Genomic DNA, 21,253 nt, shown 5'->3' with positions numbered 1-21,253 from the left:
TCAGCAACATACTGTACATAACACTGAGAGAACTGAACAGCAGCAGATTCACTGAGGCACACACACTGGAGACTAGTCCCAGATTGGTCTGTGACCCAAAACCCTTTGGCATAATAAACCCTCTGACCAGCAACCCTAAAGTCTGACTCTGACTCATTCATCAAAACTGCTACAACACATCCCTAGTAAATACTTGTTTTTACATGCTTCAGAAGTCAAAATACTATACTCAAATGTCGTGAGATTGACCACAACTTCCATAGCATGCAATTTTGCCCGATATCTGACAAGTCAGTCTGTTTATCTCTTCCAAACACTTGACACACATGCAACCGCCCGTTAGGGTGGTTCACAAAATTAAATTTCACCCTTTACTGACGTTGTGTTGGCTCAATTTTTGGTACAAATGGTGAAATTGTCAATAGAAACATGGCAAAATGTGATCTGGAAAAATTTGGAAAACTTTTACTAATTTCATCATGTTGTGACCACCCTACCTCCTGGTAAGGGACGCGTATACTCATTTAGTACAGCTGCAACTAACGATTATTTTCATAATCGATTAATCGGTGAATAAATTAATTGATTGACCGATGAATAAGATTTTTACTGCAAATGACATTTAAACCCTGCTTAAGCTGATTAAACTGAAACAAGTGTCTCTCCAGCACAAACAAACACACGTGGTGCGCGCGCACACACAAACACTCGTGCACATACACACAAACACTTGTTTGCGCGCACACACATATCTCCGCAGGTGAAGCAAACGGCTCCACATCACAGTCGGTGACATAAATCCCACGATGCAACAAATCGATAATTACATTTGTTGCCAACGCTTTTATTCGTCGATTTTTCTGAGTTTTATCGATTCATTGTTGCAGCCTTATCATTTAGCGATTCCTGTTTCAGGTAGTTGATTCCGTAAACATATCCATGCGTTCCTGTATTCTGGAGAATAGATGTCTCTCACTAATGTACAATCATGACCATCCAAGCAGAGCCGATAGCAGCGGCCGTCACTGATGGATGAGCAAACAGCTGAGGGGTAAATGTTAACATTGGCAGAGCAAACAGTAAAGATGTTACCCTTAAACACGCTCCATCAATCTTATAGCATCGGCTGAGAAAGTGCAATAACCCTCGCTCGGTCCCAGATATGTGATATACTGTATAACCTCCTGTGTCACAACACGTGTGATGTGAGTCGGGATTGTTTGGTTCGACTAGGCCTGAAGTGCACAAGGCCAGACTGTAACAGACGACCGCAGAGAACACGGGGATAGTCCGACTCGCCTGGCCTGTAATGAGGCCAGGCGAGTCGATAGCCACCGTTGAGTCCAGTGATGCAGACTTGATGAAGTGCTGGTGCCTGGGGTCACCACTGGCTAAAATACACACATACGTCCCATTATCCAGACAAACATACGGAAACTGGTTTGAAAACAGATTCTGGTAAAAGTTGAAGTTCTACCTTCATTTTGTCAATAAAAGTAAAAAAAGTCAATGACAAAGGTAAAAAAAAAGTTTTAAAAAGTTTTTTAAATGACTGTTTACCACATGTTGTTCGTTTGGTGACTCAGCAAAATAAAAAATAATTAAAAAAACACTTTAAAGTTTAACAGCAGTCGATTTTATTGAATGTCATCATAGTTTTCATTGACTATCTATTTTTAAAGTGACAATAACTAGATTATGACTATATAAAAAAAAATACATGTAAACTATATATAAAAAATACATTGATATTTTTGTCGACTAATAAAAACTAGACTATAATGTTCATATCGCATGAAATCCAATTCAAATGAAGTTTCTGTATTTGGAAGGTATCCAAACAAAACTACTTTTGTTATGTGGAAAAAACTATAAACTCTTATGATTTATATTTTTGTTGACTATATTTGTAACAGACTTTGTATATCGCTTCTGTTTTTAACTTGTCTCGTAACTACCAAGAGTTTATGAGTAGTTGAACATAGTTTATTTCCCTTTTATTGGCTTTCCCTATTTTGATGTAATTACTGAGTAACTAAACATCTAAAATTCATGCCAAAAATGCTTAATATTGATCAAGTTAAATCCTTTTTCTAAGCTTCAGAATTCTGAACAGTAGATTGAGCTGACCGAGCAATCTTGTGAGATTTCGTAGCAGAAAACCTTTAACACTATTTGTGAAAATATGGTAAAAATGTAAAATATTCTATCAAAACATGTAGGTGAGGATGTATTATGTTTCAGGAAGTTGACGGCTTGATTTCTGTCTGTTTTTCAGTATTGGCTACTTTTGTGATACAAAATGTTAATGCTTTTACAAATTTTGCGTCAAAATATTTAATTCACTAAAAAAGACAAACTTGTGGCTCACCTCTGCTAATACTGTCCCACACTTAATGTCTGACTTTGTTATTACCTGATACCAAACTACTTCCAATGAGCTGATAATATCTGGCCTCCCTACACAAAACATCTGATAAACCTGATGATTCCACCAATAAATGGTCATCAATCCACCAAAATGTCACTACAACCTCCTCCTTAGGAGACAATAAACCATCCTAAAAACCTTCCTCTCTCTTCTCTGTGTTCTTATTATTAAGTTTTCTAATCATAAGTAGTAGGAACTCACTACTGCTTCTTAAACACAGTAACAAAGTATTTACACCAATACAGTACTTATCTACTAATGTAATTTGTCATTTTGCTCAGAAAAGTGTAGTTTTTTGGTGTTTTTTTGGGAGATTTAAAAGCAGGGGGTCCTTCAGAGGATCGTGAACCACACTGACCTCCAGCTGCTGCAGCACTGATGTCAACAAGTTTATCTCCTTGGATTATTAGTCTGAGTCTGAGCACGCAGAGACGTAGCATCAAACGGTGAAAAACGTTCCAGCCCAAGGGTTTTATTCAAAGACGACACGATGGAAACAAACTGTCTCTAAAAAGTAAAGATGTGATGGAAACATCAACCTTTGTTCAGTGGGTCGTGGGTATGTTCCACAGCCGTTATAGATATTTTGTTTCAACTATATCAGGTGTATATTGATAATTATTATGACACAATTTGTTTATATCTAAAAATCTAAAAAAAAAAATACATTGAGTGAATCTTGGAAAAAGCAAACAGTTTTAAAATACACTAAAAGGGTAGAGTATTGGTGCCATTTTTTGCTGAGTCATAGTTTTAGTATTGTCGCTGAGTCATTGGTAGAATATGATGCATATTGTTGCTGAGTCATGGTTTTACTATTGTGACTAAGTCATTGGTTGAGTATTGTTGTGTATTATTGCTGGGTCATGGTTTTAGTACTGTCGCTAAGTCATGGGTAAAGTATTGTTGCTAAGCCGTTGGTTGAGTATTGTTGCTGAGTCATGGGCAGAGTATTGTGCCTGTTGTTGCTGTCATGGGCAGAGTATTGTCGCTTAGTCATTGGTTGAGTACTGGTGCATATTGTTGCTGAGTCATAGTTTTAGTATTGTCGCTAAGTCATAGGTAGAGTATGGTGTCTATTGTTGCTGAGTCATGGTTTTAGTATTGTCGCTAAGTCATAGGTAGAGTATGGTGTCTATTGTTGCTGAGTCATGGTTTTAGTATTGTTGCTGAGTCATTGGTAAAATATTGATGCCTACCGTTGCTGAGTCATGGTTTTAGTATTGTCGCTAAGTCATTGGTTGAGTATTATTGCTGAGTCATGGTTTGATGTTGTGAGGCCTCCAATTTTCCATGATCGTAGAAAAGGGATGGAAAACAGAGAATTTACTTCTTGCAACAGAAATGGGAATACTATAATTATAATTACTTTTATCATTTATTTTACCGAAATCAAGCAGAAACTGAAAACCGCCTCACACGCAGGCGCAATTCTTCATCGGAAATGGTTGGCCAGGAAGATGGAAAAAACAATGATCTGATATATTACGTTGGACTAAATGGACTTAAGCCTAAATGACATGTTTAGGGACAATATCACACATTTCCAACATGTTTTTCACTGTAAAACAGTTGAGCTAATGTTAGCTTTAGCAAGTGTAGCTAATGGCTAAACGTCAAATGTTACGCTAAATCTTTTGGTGCATTTCTGCTGTGTATAAATATGCAATTAATAACAATAGTTAACGCCATTCACCATATTTAGTATTAGGAGTGTGACGATATCTCGATACGGCGATATATTGCGATATTTTTCCGCACAATCGATTATCAATATGCTCCCGCTAAGAATCGTTTTTTTGGTTTTTTTTTAAGCTTTTCTGCTTTTTTACTAAAATGTGCAGGTACGTCTTCACAGAAATGTTGTCACTGTTTCTTGAAGGAACCAATATATTGTTTACTGGAATATTGAAATATGATGTCACTGGTTAGAAAGACCCTATTTATTGTTTACAGAAAGCACTATTGGAGATACTTATTGGTTTACATTGGTATGTTAACACTTATTTACAGAAATGTTGCACTAAAATACTGTCACTGTTCATAGGACACTTTTTCAATTTATTGTCTTTCAGATATAAAATAAAAATTGTATTTTTTCACTTCATCTTTTTTTTTCTTGTTATGTCATAGATTATCGTAGATTGATTTTTGACCAATATAATCGATAATCGCAGTGTCGTCATATCGTGAGATAATCGTTATCGTGAGCTTTGTATCGAGCATCGTGTCGTGAGGTCGCCAGAGGTTCCCACCCCTATTTAGCATTGCTTGGAAGGATTTGGGGTCATTTTGAAAACCTTTAATTACATTTGATTAGCGAAAGACGATGAAAGGGAAACAAACTGGAAACGTGTAAAATGAACTGACATGTAAATTGGTCAACTCTGACACGGAATCAAAGACATTTTTGAACGTAAAAGAGCCAGACTGAAAAACCAGCGGACTGATTAAAGCGTATATCCGATTAATCAGCTTTGGTTAACAAAGTTTAATAAATAATTTTAATAAAGTTACCTTTTCCTATTTATCAGTAGCTTGACAGTCCTTATGTTAACAGCGTTTCTAATTAAAGTTATTTATTTTAACTTGGTAGTACTTTGCTTTGTTGTCTTGAATCATATTTTATGGTATATAACAATTTTTGCTCTTCATATACAGTTTATTTCCTGTGTATATCAATATTCTTACTTCATATATCAGACGATATGTCTGATATCGGCTGGGTTTTCGTACAAACATCGATGTATGTATTCCAGATGTGTAGAATAAGTGAGTACTCTCTGCACAAGTAGAAGTATTGTTACTTGATTGTTAGGGATGTAACGATTAATTGTAAGGCAGTTAAAAATCGATTCATAGGTATCACGGTTGATATCGATTTTCTGAAAATTGAATCGCAGTACCTTTTTTAACCAGCAGAGGGCGCTATCCACAAGTGTAGGCGGCGGGCGGAGTCTGCTAATACTTTCTTTCTGGCTGTCTTCTACTCTTAAATATGTTAATAAATGATTCCTTACCCCTTTAGCACTGAAAGAATATCAGTAATATTACGTGAATATCTGTAAAAGTCACGTTTTTCTATTAGCTCTGTCTGCTAGCATAGCTTCTCTTCTTCACTGCAAGATATCTGCATGCCAACCGACCACTGTGTTACCAACGCCCTCTGCTGGTCCAAACAAATATGACGTAAATCAGTGCAATCGGTTTTTTTTTTTGGTTTTTTTTAAAAGTCCAATTGTTAAGGCACAAAATACATTTTCAGTTGCACTTTTAAAAGAAAAAGAACTATTATGCAGTTTTGCATTGTTTTAGAACCAGAATTTAAATCAATAGGCTTCATTTTCATTTGTATTATTCCTTTATTTATTTCATTCAAGATTTATTTTTAGTTAAATTTCATTGTTTTGAATAGTTTATCAAGGAATTATTTTGACAATGAAAAATAAAAATAAAATAATACAGTATTTTCTAGTTTTTTTTCCCAAAAAAAAATTGTCTACAGTCCCATTTTGTATAATAAATCGTGAGAGAATCATATCGTAAACCCAGTATCGTGAATCGAATCGTATCGGGAGTTGAGTGAATCGTCACATCCCTATTGATTGTAATTGTACTCAAGTACAAGTATGTCACACATAAAATACTCAAGTACAAGTAAAAAGTAGCTGAATTATATAGTACTAACAGTAAAAGTTAACAGTAACTTTCACCTCCAGGTTTATTTTTGGTAACAATTCTTGGTACGGTTCCCTTGCAGACAGTAAACATCTCAAATAACTGTACCCATAAAAGCTACTCTATTACAGTAATATGAGTACTTTCACCTCTGATGCATTCCCAAAAATAACTAAACCAGGGTGTTAAACTCATTCTAGTTCAGGGGCCAAATACGGAGCAGTTTGATCTCAAGTGGGCCACAGATTTTTTGCAGAAAACGAGTAATTTCAACGTTATTGTGCCATAGTTTACACTTCTACATATACATAAAATACACAATATGTAAGAAACTGACAATATCTAATCAATAAGTGACAGATAACAGTCCAGACAGCATGTTCACTTTATACTTCCTAGATTTTGTGACCAATTTCTATTTCATTAAGGGAAATATGTCTAAATTTGAGAAAAACTAAAATATTTTGTAAGAATTATGAATTTGTTTTCAACAGTTTAACATTAAAAATGACTGCAGTGCTGTGATATAAGCACGCGTAAATCTGCTGCGGCCCGAATTGGATGCTCCAAAGGGCCGTTTATTGGCCCCCGGGCCTTGAGTTTGACACGTGATGCAAACGTTTGTCCTGTTTCATGGTCAACGAGAAGAAAAACGTTTTATCGTTAAATCCGACTTTATACGTAAAATAAAGATTTAGTGTGAATGGTGCACAGTGTGTAGAGTTGGTGTTGTTATGTGACTGTGAGCTAAAAAAAAAAAACACACACACACACACACACACACTACACACACACACACACACACACACACTACACACACACACACACACACACACACACACACACACACACACACACACACAGTGTGTGATTATGTTTTCAACAAGGTCCTTAAAAAAGAAAGACCCTGCGCACGCAACACGCGCTGTCAGCGGGAGGGTGTGTGTGTGTGTGGGGGGGGGTCTCAAAATGCAGTATGACTCACAGTGTGTGTATGTGTGTGTGTGTGTGTGTGTGTGTGAGAGAGAGAGAGAGAGACACACACTATGGAACCAATCAATAAACAGTAAACCAATAGATCAAACATTACTGATTCACCAAAATAAAAGCATAAAAAATATAAAAAATAAAATAAAATGCACACTATGCTAGAATTGATGCTTTTCGTGTGTGTGTGCGGGGGGGGGGGTGTAAACACAAAGTGGGGGACGCACCTCTATTTGACATTGACACACATTCCCCACCCACACAACCCCCCCCCCCCCCCCCCAGCCCCCTCCCCCTATCATTCTTCTTCTTCTACTTACCACACACTGTCCACCCCACCCCCCAAGTGGAGGAGGTAAATAAAAACTGTGCAACAGCAGCAATGGAACCACAAAGGGGGGGGGGGGGGGGGGGGAATGAAGTTGATGAGTTGGAATCCATAGCATCCGCCCCCTGTCATGTGTTATTATATTTATATATGTGTTTGGGGGGGAGAAGGGGGGGTAACAAAGAGCCACATGTGCACTATTAAACATGCATGTGTGCAGATGTTTTTCCACCATCATCATCTGTGCTGCATTAACAAAGACACTCACCTTAAAGTCTGTCCCGGGTTTAGGAATCACAACAAAGGGACGGTTCGGTCCTGGTTAAAGGTGTCAGTCCGGACCTGTTCCCGGTTATTGTCACTTTTCCCGCTGCTCTTCCTCTCTTTGCTTCTCTCTCTGGTTCTCTAGTTCTCCGGTTCTCTGGTTCTCTAGTTCTCTGGTTCTCCGGTGGCAGGAGGATGAAACCCTGCAAGCGGAGACGAACAGCGGTTAATCACAGGCGGGTAAAGCTGCGGGGGGAGGGGGGGGGGGGGGGGGGGAACCGAGTCAGACTGAGTCAACTCACATTTAAAGTGTGGTGTTTTTATCCGTAATCACATTTAAAGTCCACAATAGCCTGTAATAAAGGTGATGTTTTAGTGTTAAACTGAATACTGGCCAAAAAATGAAGGATTCACGCTCACTCGGACAATCAAACCCCCATCTCGGCTCCGAAGTGGTACAGTCCATCAACGCAGAGCCCCTTGAAATAAACCCGAACCGGTTCTTCGAAAATAAAATAAAATAAAATAAAATAAAATAAAATAAAATAAAATAAAATAACCCTCCTATAAACCTAAAATAAATAGATTAATAAATTTAAAAAAATAAATACATCGTATAATATAATTTTGTTTTATGTCTCACATTAAATCAACAACCCGAACCAGGTTCCTGAAATATTCGAGCGCGTTCTGGAATCTTCTTATAAACCTATAATAAATAAATAAAATTAAAATAAATGCAACATATGATATAATTTTTTTTTTTATGTTGCACAATCCACATTAAATCAACAAGTTATGTTTTTTTTATTAACAAAATAAATTAATAAAATTTAAAAAAATGACACACCAAAAATACAACACAGAAAAGGAATACATGAAATAAAATTAAAAATACAAAATTATTACCAAAGCACACAAAACAAGAAAAATACACAACTTCAAAACCACAAAAAAATGTATGACAGAAACACAAAAATACATGAAACGTCTCATTTAATGTTCAATGAGGGGTGCGTACAGATTAAATATTTTTTTGTATGAAGCTAATTCTAAAGAAATTCAAATAAAAGTGTGTTATTGTTGAAGTTTTCTATTATAGATCACAGGTACCTGCTATGTATCCTCTTAAAGCAGCTCAAACAGGCCTTTTGTCTTTGTGTTTGCGTTTTTCTGCTTATCACGGAGGAATTTTTTCATCAAATACTTGCTTTTGGAGCTCGATTGTTCAGTGTGTTCTGTCTGCAGACAACATCCCTTTGCCAGCTTCAGAGAAACATTCCCAACCTTTCTGCTGAAGGGCTCAGAGAGCTCTTTGGATCTTGGCACAACGACAGCACACACTTGAACAACAAGAGAACAGTGGGGACTAAATGTCAGGCCAATAAAAGGACACCATTCTCATGCCAACCATTGCAGAATCTACAGTAATCTCTGTGTTTTTCTCCAATTTGGCAAATGTATGATTGGAACCATCAAGATTAAAAACAGTAACTTTATCAGCACAAATGAGAGAATTGAAGCACGTGTTGGTGACCAACGGTGACCATGTTGGTGTGGGATCGTAGGGAAGCTTCAGACAGAAGAACATGTGGACCCAGTGGTTGGACCGTCTCCATTGACGCCATTAGTCCACAGACGTGGGAGCAGGAACATGGGGCGAAGTTAGAATGTCAAGACAACATGGTTTTTCCTTTTGGCCGTTCAATTCAGAGGGTTTACTTGGCCGTGTGTGTTGAAGTGTCCTCGGGCAAGACACTGAACCCAAATAAAATGAAGTCCTTGTCCCATGCGAAGGCCACATTTGAACGGCAGGTGACCAACCAGCGTGTTGCTGCTTCACTGCCACCTACTGGCTTGGAGAATAATGCTAGTACACAAGAACTGTGTTTCGTTTCCATTACACATTTTCGCAAAATAAAAGCAATATTTCTAAATGTCGCCCAACTATAAATGCACTTTGAATGCGTGTCCATTGAAGCTTGTTGGGCAGAAGCCTCGTAACTCCCGTGAAATCTCATCTGGCGAGATTTTGCAGCAGAAAGAGAGACACTTAAACGCTCCGTATTCCTTTGTTGTTTCACATCTAATTGTTTTAAAGTTTAATGCTAAGAAATGTCTCGGCCTCCTCTTTTGTCTACACCATGTTTTCTCGTGGAGCAGTAGTCACGTGACCAGATATGTCATGCTCTGTGACGTGTCATTTCCATAGTGCTTTTGCGACACATTTTAATATTGATGTGTTTGAAATACCTTCTCATGACAGTGCGAAGGTATGAACTATTTAGATTTTGCCCATTTTCCAAGGGAAATGGAAACCCAGCTCCTGGCTACGGCTAGTAGAAGATGATATCCAGTATGTTCAGATTGATCTATAAAATAAAACCTACACTATAGATTGCGTACATCATAACAGGAAGTTTGAGATAGAACCCTATAAGTTTGTGAGCTACATTTTTACCACAGCAGAACTCACTGAAGTCCTATAAACTCCTGCACGAGCTCAATGACAGCTGTTTGTTGTGGTGAAATCATTCGGTATTTGCTCCCGACATGGAGAACCACAGACGTGCACGTCAGCTGCGGTGCCGCATCAGTGGTAAATGCTTATCTGAGCCCGCCAGCTGTGCAGCCTGCTGGATTATCGAGCTTTCAGCTGACGTAACAAACCCTATGGTGGCACCAGAGTTCCAGCCTCGGCGGGGGTTCTCCGACTGTTGTCGTTTACAGGGAAATAATCAATGGTGCGTCACGTTTATGTCTCCTGGAAACAATTGTTCTGCTGTTTCAGAGATGTGTGTACATCAAGCAAAAACTGCTTCAGCTCAAAGTGATGAAAACTGTTTGGTTTCGTTAAACTTAAGCAAGTTTTTATCAGACTAGTCAAGTGTTATTTATGTTGCCCTGATAACAACGCCCGCTAGTGCCAAGACTACTAAATATGTTCAACTCATTGCTGGTTTGGAGTAACAAAAACATTACCAGAGGAGGAAAAACATCTTCCTTATCCTTATCCCTCACCCGAATATAAAAAGCGATTTTTAGTTTCAAAAACAGCTTTCATTGTAGTTATCATTGTTACACCAAGTAAAATATGATCTAATGGAGAATTTGACTCAAATGTTTACATTAAAGCTTGATTTACTAAAATCCAAAATTTAAAAAAACACCACATGAGAGTTGGTATTGTAGGGAAAACAAGAAGAACAGCAATTTACGTTATTTTTGAGTCATTCCTTCCAGGAATGCGAACTCATTTTGTCTTCTTTATGTTACGGCTTGATTTATTCAGGCAACTTCTTTCAGGAAATTGACTTTGATCTCCTGACATGTTTCGACTGCCAAATGTCAGTCGTCCTCAGAGGCGTCTGCTGATCACTTTGATGTGCCTATACATCTTGAAACATGTCAGGAGATCAAAGTATGTATTAGTGTCAATATAAATGAAACTTTGACATGTAGAAAAGCAGCGTGGCCTTTGGTTCTTCCTATACGTCGTCTCCATCAACAGTAACTGCAGCCATCTGTGAGTAAAGCTGTGAGGTTTAACACCAGCCTGTTAAACGTGTTAAATAAATAAACACAAGCATCCCAAACAATAGATCTTACCCAAAACGTGACCTTGAACAGGACCAGCAGGAAAAGACCACCAATGATGGATAGTTGAGAATCCTCACAGACTAAACTGTGAATATTTTTCCATAATTCCTAAAATGTCTAAAGTGAATAGATTTTCCGTCTCCCTTCCTTTGTTTTTGATTGCTTCCCTCCTTTGTGTTCCCAACTATTCATCCACATCATCAGCTTGTTAAACTGCCAATTTTCAGCCTTTTCTCCGAGCCGCAGAAACCCAGTGACTGTTTACGGCGCGAGAGATTTTGCGCGGCCTTGAAACTGACTCAGACCTTCAATCAGTCATGGACCGAGACGTCTGCACAAGCAATCACCGTTCGCACCAGGAGCCGCTGATTGAGTACCTGCACTCCACCAAAACAGTATGTCAGCCAGCCGGGTCACGTCAGATTGACGTGTTCTCAGTCCTCACTTGGACTTCATCGAGCTGGTTTATTAAAAGTGTGTGAGTGTTTGGAACTCGACCTTGAGGGAAATATTCAACTGAAAACACAGTGTTGTTTCTGTAGCTCTGCCAATGAAAAGGTTAGCAAGCAACGTCACATAAAAAGCCACTGTGCTAGTTTTTAACACTTTGAAAGAGCAAGTTTTCCTACAAACACAACTTTCCTGACTCTTCATCTTTATCATCTCACCTAAGACTCTTCGCTCTCTGTGACGTGGTTGACATTGTCGTACAGCATCAACAGATCCTTTCATTGAGACTTCATAATGTTCCACGGGGAAGATGTTGTTTGAGATGAGCCACTTGTGACAGAAAAGTGTAAATCTGCTACGCCCGAGAAATGAGAAGCAGTGATTAACGAGAGACAGAGGTTGTTAAGGTGCGTCGAGCATGAAGAAAATAACTGGAATGTGTTTCTATTACCTTTGGAAATGTGCAAGATTTAAATTGCACAACAAAAACCAGCAATGAAAACGGCAGAAGTTCAAAAAAATCTCTCAAGTATCGCTTAAAGGTTTTGACACATATAAGCAATGCTGTATTACAAAGACCTAAACAGCATGGAGGGCTCAGTTTACCAAATGTTCAGTCCTATTACTGGGCTGCAGATATTAAAATGATGTCCTGTTGGATGACAAATGATGAAATGATGGATGTACCAGCCTGGTTAACTCTAGAGAAAGACTCCTCACTATCTGCTTCTACTATACACAGAGCCTTTAATTAATTATACTTTAAACCCAGTTGTTATTCATTCTTTAAAGATATAGAAACAGTTTAGATGACATTTTGTCATTTGTCTATTATTAATTGCTCCTATGGTAAAAACCCCACCCTTGACAGATGCTTTGTTTGGTGCCTGGTCTAAACAGGGGATCTGTTCATTTAAAGATACATTTTTTTAAATATATTTACAGATCTGAAGCTTTACGTCCTCTAATCTCACCCAGTTCACTTTAAAGCCTCCAGACACACTCATGGATTTGATTTATGATCTCAGATCATCCAGGAGGGGAAAGATACAGTAGGTGAACCTTTGGACAAGAAGAATGATTGAGAGAATATATACATCTTCAACAGGTATGAACCATAACATCATACAGTTTAAAATATTTCACTGGACCAAAGTTCAACTTTCCTGATTCTTACCTAATATAAGCCCCATACTGTATGCGATCATTGCAAGCAATTCCCATTTCTTTGTTGATTTTTTTTTAATCTTGTGGCTTCCTCAATGTTTCTGTGGGAGGTGAGATATGCATATTCTGAAGATTGTATTGTAAAAAAATAATAAATAAACCTTGTTAAAAAAAGAAAAAAAAAGTTATTCAGATGTTTCGATATTGAAATGTATCGCAAAGTGCAATGAAAACACTTTTAGAGACCAAAATATTTCTTAGCATTATACTTAAAAATGATTACTGCCACATTAGACGGCAAACAACAAAGGAAGGCGGAATGCCATTGTCCTGCAGCTACGTAAGTCTCGTGGGATGAGGTTTCACGGGAGTTACGAGGCTACTGCCAAAACCAACTTTTATTGGAAACACGTTCAAACTGCAATTATACTTTGTCGAAATTTATGAAATATTGCTTATAATTTGCGACAAACTGCAATGGAAACAGAGCTAGTGTTTATAAATGAATGGAATAACGAGACCATGACCATGAATGCACTTAAGATCAGAGGAAAAACTCAAAATTGTGACCCTCAGATCAGACACAACAACATTTTATCACTGTGATTAAAGCTGTGTATCTCTGCTTTAGATGATTGGTCTAAAGCTACAAAGACTTTTGGTTATGTTTCAAATTTTAAACCCTAAAAAACATAATCTCTCAACCATGTGACAAACTGGTACCCAGCTCAATGTCCGTGTGGCTCTACTTTGAGCTCCTCTTTCTACCAGGCACTGAGAGGAAAGCTAGTCTCTAGCCTTGTCTTGTGAAAATTGCCAATTGTCTTATCCATGTCTGGGTGGTCGAGGGGCGACTTCGAGCAGCGAAGCCTTTTCCTAACCACTTCCATTCGCTTTCCTTTGGGACTCAGCAGGCGTTTTGAATCTTGCTGATAGATACAGTATAATCCCTTCAGTGTGTCCTGGATCAACTCCCAGCAGAGAGGAAATCTCATTTCTCCCAATCATGAGCCACAGTTCTGTAGATGTAAAGATGTGAATGGATAAGTCAGGGACAATCTCTGACTTGAGACCTGAGTGGGACCTTAATTACAGAGACTTAGTCGTTCAGTTAGCAAAGATCCAATCGGATCATTAAACTCTTCCTAAATATTCTTCTAAAGTGATTCTTGCTAACTGGAAGTCTTGATGCGATAACGCCAAAATAAAGGATTGTCCTAGAGATGGATGATCTCGTTTGTTTGGGATCTTTGAGAGCAAAGATCACATCCTGGGTTGAACTGTTGAAAAGGAGACTCAGAGTTAGGAATCAGTTAAAGACGTAGTGTATCAATCAAAGATGATTGCTTGGAAAAAAAAGTCGAAATTCACTCTGAAGTTTGTTTTGATCTCCAGTGTAAAGACTCCCTTAATGAAGTTCTTGGAAAAGATTGGTGCATTGCATTGTGGGATGTGGAGGTTTGTAAACGTTTGTAAAGAATTGTTTACTCCATTCTTACTGTGATTTCTTCAGAAATGGAATATGAAGTGATATCACAGAGAATACTGAAAACAAGCCAATCACTGTCCTCCTCGTCTGAAGAAGAAACCACAGTAAGAATGAAGCAAAAACACTTCTATGCATCGTCTACAGAAGTGGTTCCCAACCTTTTAAATATAAGATCCAGAGACCAGGGACCCCCACTGTAGCTGAAGGTGGTTGAACACAGACATGAACATTGACGAACAGTCATGTTGAGACAGGGCCATTTATAAGGGTATGTAATGTAATTTGAAAAGTAAGAACAATTAGTTTAAACTGGCAAATAGTGGGCATGACGAATCATGAATGTGGTTAAATTGGCCAAAATACGCATGAAATATAGCGAAAAGAGTTTAAAAGTGATAATAATGGGTCAATATATGCAACATTAGGTGGAAAAGTGGTGGAAAAAGTTTATGTGCTGAAAATGTCTTGAAAGTGGAAAACATTTGCAGAAAAGGCATTGAAATTTGATGTAGAAATGGGAATAATGTAGCAAAAATGCATTAAAATGAGCAAAAATATGGCAATAAAAAGTGATGAAAATAGGTTAAAATATGGCAAGTTTGGTGTAGTTGCAGAATTGTTTTTGAATAATAAAAAATAAACTGAAATTGTGAGAAGAAAAAAAAAACAAACAAAAAAAAAACAGTTTCTTGGTGGCATCTGGTGACCCCAAGGTAGAGAACCCCTGCTCTACAGGACTCCACATCCCACAAAGCAACGCAACAAACTTTTTCCACAATGTCAACAAACAAAGTGTTGGAGATCATAACAACTTCTATGAGGTTTACACGTTGACCATATCGGATTAAAAAACCTCTTTAAATTAGATTGATACACACCTCTTCCTCGTATGACTGTTTGGAAGTGATAGTGAATATATTCATATCCAAAGTGTGCCACTGAAAGCTGCTGCTGTGTTTGTGAGTCCTGCTGAATTTGTAAGTTGGTCATAAATTCCAAAGCTTTAATGTCCTTTAGTGTCAGATAAAGATCACAGGCAAAGACCTTGGCTCTGGTTTTGAGCATAAATGGAGCACAGATGGAGAGTTTAGCATTTGGAGAGCGAAAACACAGCAGGAGGAGAACAAGGTGTTCCCCCAGGGAATGTGTGTCAAACCTCCCACTAGCAGTCTTTTCATGTATGTGGTTGGAAAACATGCAACCCATGCACAAGGAGAGCTACTGTGTCCAACTCGGGGAGTGTTGAGGGACTTCCTCCAGTGTAGTGGTTAATTTAAAGCAGGCCTGTCAAACTCCAGAACAGGACAAAGTCCAAACTGAGTGTGTTTCCTCTTGTGCTTTTTCACATTATCAGTTATTGTCCCATAAACACTTCAAATCAACGATTTAGTTTGGTTTGTCTCATTTGAACCAGATATTGTTCTAAGACAAGGAAAAGGTCAACACAGGACAAGACGACACAGACCAGGACACAAGGCAGAAGATAGACCAAGTCAAAGACCAACACACGACAGAACAAGATGACCCAACACAAACCAGGTCCAAGACCAACACAGGACAAGATGAAACAAGAGATGGTTGGTCCAAGACCAACACAAGACAGGACAAGGGAAGACAAGACATAGACAAACACACAAACAGGACATAGAGGAATACTAAGACTGACACAGGATAAATCAACAAGAGACAAGGCCAACAGTACAAGACAGAACAGGACAAGATGACAAACCAGGACCTAAACCAACACAGTACAAGACAAGACAGAACAAGACACAGCAAGATCAAAACCAACACAAGGCAGGACAAGGGGAGATAAGACATAGATCAAGACCAACACAAGACAAGGTCAACAGGAAAAGACACACATGACAAGACAACACAAAACAAGACATAGCTAGAACCAGGGTTCTCACCAGAAATCTTTCACAGCATAAGGGGATCGTGTGGCGTGCTAGCGCAGAAAATTTTGAAATGTATAACTCCCTGAGGGCTACATTTGTATTTGTTTACTTGGTAAAGGTGATGAGTGTAGTTATATATATATATATATATATATAGGTCCTCCACTAATAAATACTAACACACACTGTATAGACAAGAAAAAACATTTTATTCAAAAGATTTAAAAATTGAAATGAGGTATTATGTGGGACCTGCAGTAATATTGGAAACACACACGCGGAGGATGCGCACATTTAATTGGGCCGAAAAAAGAAGACCCAACCCAAGACAACACGACCCAAATCTGTCCGCCCCGAATTAAGTCGATGTATCTTTAAGCCCGAAAACATTTCAATCAGACAATATTCACGTCTGTGCGCATGTAATATAATCCGTTGTGAGTTAGAAACATAACGAGCAGCTTCATGTGCCACTACACACCACGTCTGGTTAGAGCTCACTGTTTATATTGAATGGTAATTATGGTTACCAAGAGCACAGAGTACACAAGCAGCTTTGGGGGCAGCTCAGTGGTGGCAGGGGTCCTCAGGTAAAGACAGGGCATCAGAGCAGATCGCCTGTATTAAATAGATGGTGCGGTTGATGTATGTGTTTCTTGGTTATGCAGATTAAAAGAGTTTAAATGACGGTACTGATTCAAAAAGGAAAAAACAACAGAAAGCGGCGCCATTGATCTGTAGGGGAGCAAAATTACAACGCCGGGGGCTCCTACGCTCAACAGCGCAGGCGAGAAACCCCAACCAACACAACATGGCACAGAGCAACACAGGACAGGCCAAAAATGAGTCCATAGGACAAAGGTCAACACATGACAACAACAAGACAACATGAAATGGCAAATAAGACAGGACAATACAAAACACAACAAGATATGACATAATAAGACTTTAGTTGTCTCACAGTAGGGAAATGTGGCCAAAAGTCATGGGTCACATGTTCTTCAGGGCTTGGGGTCCTTATTGTCAGTATCATTTTGGACAATGTGTTGCTTCCTACTCTGTGGGAACAGTTTGGTCAAGACCCCTGAGCACAAAGCCATGGACCTCTACCCATCCAGTACCAATGGGATGAACTGGAACCAAGATCTAATGCTCTACAGAAGGAATGTGTACAGTATAGCACAGAAAGTTCAACTAAGAACAGTTTTACTTCCAAGGCTGGAGTGAATGTAAGAGGAGAAACCAGAGAGTGCATTTAAACTCTCTAAAGTTCCGACTAAGCACAAAGAAGTTGTGACAGCTACCTGAGGATTGTAACGGTCTACCGTTATGTTGGGCTGTGCACGTGTGTGCACGCTGAGGGAGACAGCTACAGACTCAGAGAGCAGAGGGGGCGTGTCCCTTCATACCATTCCCCCAGTGGGCTGACTCCAGTGTTGGTGACATCATAAGTTCATGCCTGACCTACTTAAAGCAGCCGTGACGTCAACGGCGGCACTTCCACTCAGTCTCTAACACCCCCCCACACACACACACACACACACACTATTTTCCTTCTTCTGTCAGCTCCCATCATTAACACACTGCATGTATCTGCACTTTTAATGCAGGAACAGAGAAGAGCGCCGTCGTCTCCTGCTGCCAGTAACCCACTTTCCACAGATTAAAGCCATATCGATGAATATTAATGTGCTGGAAAGCTTCGCTGGCCTCGATGATGAGACAAAACGAGGCGGTGAGAAGCCACCACATGGAGAGGATCACAGCTGATCTGAAAACTGATCCACACCAACATAAACACGGATCTTTGATGGTTTTCTAGACACTTTAGACAGTTTTTAACTTAGGTTGCACAATCACAATCACAATCACTATAGGTAAAAATAACATTTATTAGCACATATATGATCAATAACTTAGCCCTGCCTCTTTCCCCGGCTCAGCCCGCTACATGCTAAACTAACCAAACCATGTAGGACTTCATCTTAAAGTTTCCCTGTCTGTTGTGGCGTTTTTGATGAATGAGACAGAGTCAAGCTTTAGGGTTGCTGGTCAGATGCCGACACAGGGTTTATTATGTCAAAGGGTTTTGTGGAACAGAGATTCAGAGGTAAACAAGCTTTCAGTGTGTGTGAATCTGCTGCTGTTCAGTGTTCTCAGTGTTATGTATGTTGCTGATAGCGGTAGTCATAACATAGCGGAGCCTCCTCAGGCAGAGACCTTGGTGAGTGCTGTCAGTGTACGATGTTATCTGGCCTGCTCAGGGCAGTCTGACCAGAACTGACCAGGAGAGAGTTCTGTAATTACATAACACTATCCTGAACCTGGAAAGATACACAACATGACACATGACAAAACAATATCAAAAACACACAAAATATTTTTTGTTCCAAAACAACAAACAAAAACACTGTAAGTCATGGAACTCAAATTAAAAAAAAACATAAGAAGGTAAAACAACACCAAAAAACATTTGAATGATTCCATATACAATGACGTAATTCTCATTTTTACAGTTAAACAGAACTAAATGTAGTAAATATACATATGAACACGTGTCATTAACTAACATACTATAGATGGTGAGGTGGTGTTTGTGTCTCTTACCTGGAAAACATGGACCAAGATGTTTACCTTTGGACAATGTACATTTTTCCATCACTCAAGGCTCTTTTACGTCTTCTTGACTTATGCAATCCTGATTTAACAAACCAAAATAAAATTTAAATACTTAAACTCCAAAAATAAAATGAAAAATAGAATAAAGTTAAATGTATGTCATTTAAATGAAAAAAGAATGAAATAGAGTAAAATTTAAATTTTATGTAATGTAACAGTCCACAGTAAATATTGTTTTTAATCTTTTTAAACATTTTGTCATCTGTCTTTACTGGTCGTGACACCTTAGGTCTACTTTTAAAATACACTAAGTGTTCTTTGATTATGTCTTTAATAATACCTGAATGAAGGTCCTTATTATTTATGAACTGTGTGACGATGCATCAGTATCAGTCTGTTGGAGACGTACACTTTTAAATGTATTATGACCACAAACAGATGTAACGGCAGATTACTGATTTAATTTTTTTTGTTCCTGAACACAAGCAGATTATCTGAGATGCTGGAAGGCCAAGGGACGATTACAGCAGCAGGTCGCACCTAATCCCAGGCTACAGTCGGATCAGTCCACATTGGAGGCGAGGACGGCCCGAAAAATGGGGAACAGCGATGTAGGGCAGAGATGTTACATGAAGGAAACAAAGTGGAATCTGAGGAAATGTGAAGGAAAGGAAGTGGAAACAAGGAAGAAAGGAGTAGGAAAGAAGGAGGAAATATGTTGGAAACATTGGAGAAAAAGTGAGAGAGACACGAAGAAGGAAAATCTTTTATACTTTTCTAAAACACCACCAGAAGGAAGAGGCAGGAGGCCAAACTGCCTGGAGGCCAACATGGTCCTATTCTTCTTCTACTCTTCCAGGGGACACAGGAACACAGACACACAGTTACATTTATAGATGCTTTGTGAAGAGAATCAATGACTCACGCACATTGCTTGGCGTGGGTCTAAAGTCTCAGAAGTAGCATCTAAATCACAGCTCGATGTGGCTCTAAAGAAGGAGACGGTTCAAAGTCTGGACGGTCCTCGAGGTTTTACTTCTCTGTTTTTGTAATAGCTAGCTGTTCCTCTTTAGCTGTTTCCCAAACATAATAACCTGAAAGCTTTGTGTAGAACTCGAATTACCTCAACAATGTCCCTTTCTGCCACGTTTTGAAGTCTGCTACTTCTACGCACATGTATGACCCGTAAAGAAACAGCAGTAACGGGCTTGACTTTAACTACACCTAAAATGTCCAGGAGTGCCTGGACCTCGTTGTTCGCCCACTGATCAATGCCCACATTGGCAGAAGCCTCCATCGTGCAGATTTAGAAACTATTTTAATGTAGCTTTCAACGTGGTAGAGGCTGAACGCTTCATCCAATCAGGATTTGGTCAATCTTCCTGGAACCAATTTTCCACCAGTGGGTCCGGCCATCTAAGGCGCCTGTCAGAAGTGTTGGTCTTGATGTGTTCACTCTGGAATGGAACAGTGATTGTTCTCTAATCAACATCACCTGGATGACTAGAACAATAAAGGACTTTAATTACCTCCTTGAACTGGAAGAACCAAAGTCATTCTGACTGTGATGTTGACTCCAGAATCTTAGTGGAGGCAAATGGACTTGAACTTTTACTTGAAGACATTTTCACTTTAAAGGTGGAGTGCTTTCTTCGGGTTGGGGATGAGATCCTGCCCCAAGTGGAGGAGTTCAAGTACCGTGTGGTCTTGTTCACGAGTGAGTGAAGGATGGAGCGAGAGATCTACAGGAGGTTCGGTGCAGACCATTGCAGTGAAGAGAGATTTACCGGTCGATCTTCGTTCCTACTCTTACCTATGGTTATAAGTTTTGGGTCATAAAAATCATGGGTACAAGTGGCCAAAATGAGTTTCCTCCGTAGGGTGGCTGGACTCAGATAGGGTGAGAAGCTGTCATCTGGGAGGAGCACGGAGTAGAGCTGCTGCTCCTCCGCATTGAGAAGAGCCAGATGAGGTGGCTCGAGCACTTAATTAGGATGTCCCACTGTATGCATCCCTGGTGAGGCGTTCAGGGCACATCCCTCCAGAAGGAGAACCCGGGGCGTTTCCAGGCCAGTCGGGAGACATAGGGTGGCGTGCATCCGAATAGTCCCTCCTATCTTCTTTCCTATTCACTTTTCCTTAACCCCGTGGATGATGTCACAGGGTTAAGGAAAGGTGTTAGGAGACTTCCTACAGGAGTTAGGGACAATCAGACGCACTTTGACAAGGTGACGTAATTATACGCCGGGGGCGAAGGTTATTTACATAATCTGCGTCCCATTTCAGTCATCGTGAGTTTCCGTGAACGCTCGGACTAGCAGGTCCCTTTAAATGTTGTC

At 39.3% G+C, this 21,253-nt stretch overlaps 1 protein-coding gene across 3 annotated transcripts in view; it reads right to left on the bottom strand.

Annotated features, from left to right (window-relative positions):
• Nucleotides 1–8,817, bottom strand: part of ndrg2 (NDRG family member 2) — a 29,409-nt gene extending 20,592 nt beyond the window's left edge. Inside the window, exons 1-2 of one of the 3 annotated variants that reach the window (XM_028474436.1) lie at nucleotides 8,802–8,817; nucleotides 7,693–7,891 (exon numbers count right to left, since the gene is read on the bottom strand). The gene's annotated coding sequence lies outside the window, so the exon portion shown is untranslated. Of the gene's footprint in view, nucleotides 1–7,692; nucleotides 7,922–7,990; nucleotides 8,009–8,801 lie in introns of those variants that run through there. The other 2 variants (XM_028474435.1, XM_028474434.1) reach the window with 2 other exon arrangements.
• Between the last annotated feature and the right edge of the window lie 12,436 nt (nucleotides 8,818–21,253).

This window comes from Gouania willdenowi, chromosome 18 (genome assembly GCF_900634775.1).
Source record: "Gouania willdenowi chromosome 18, fGouWil2.1, whole genome shotgun sequence".
Lineage (NCBI taxonomy): Eukaryota > Metazoa > Chordata > Actinopteri > Blenniiformes > Gobiesocidae > Gouania > Gouania willdenowi.
Note: the sequence above shows the minus strand (reverse complement) of the source record. Positions and strands in the feature narration are given on the sequence as shown.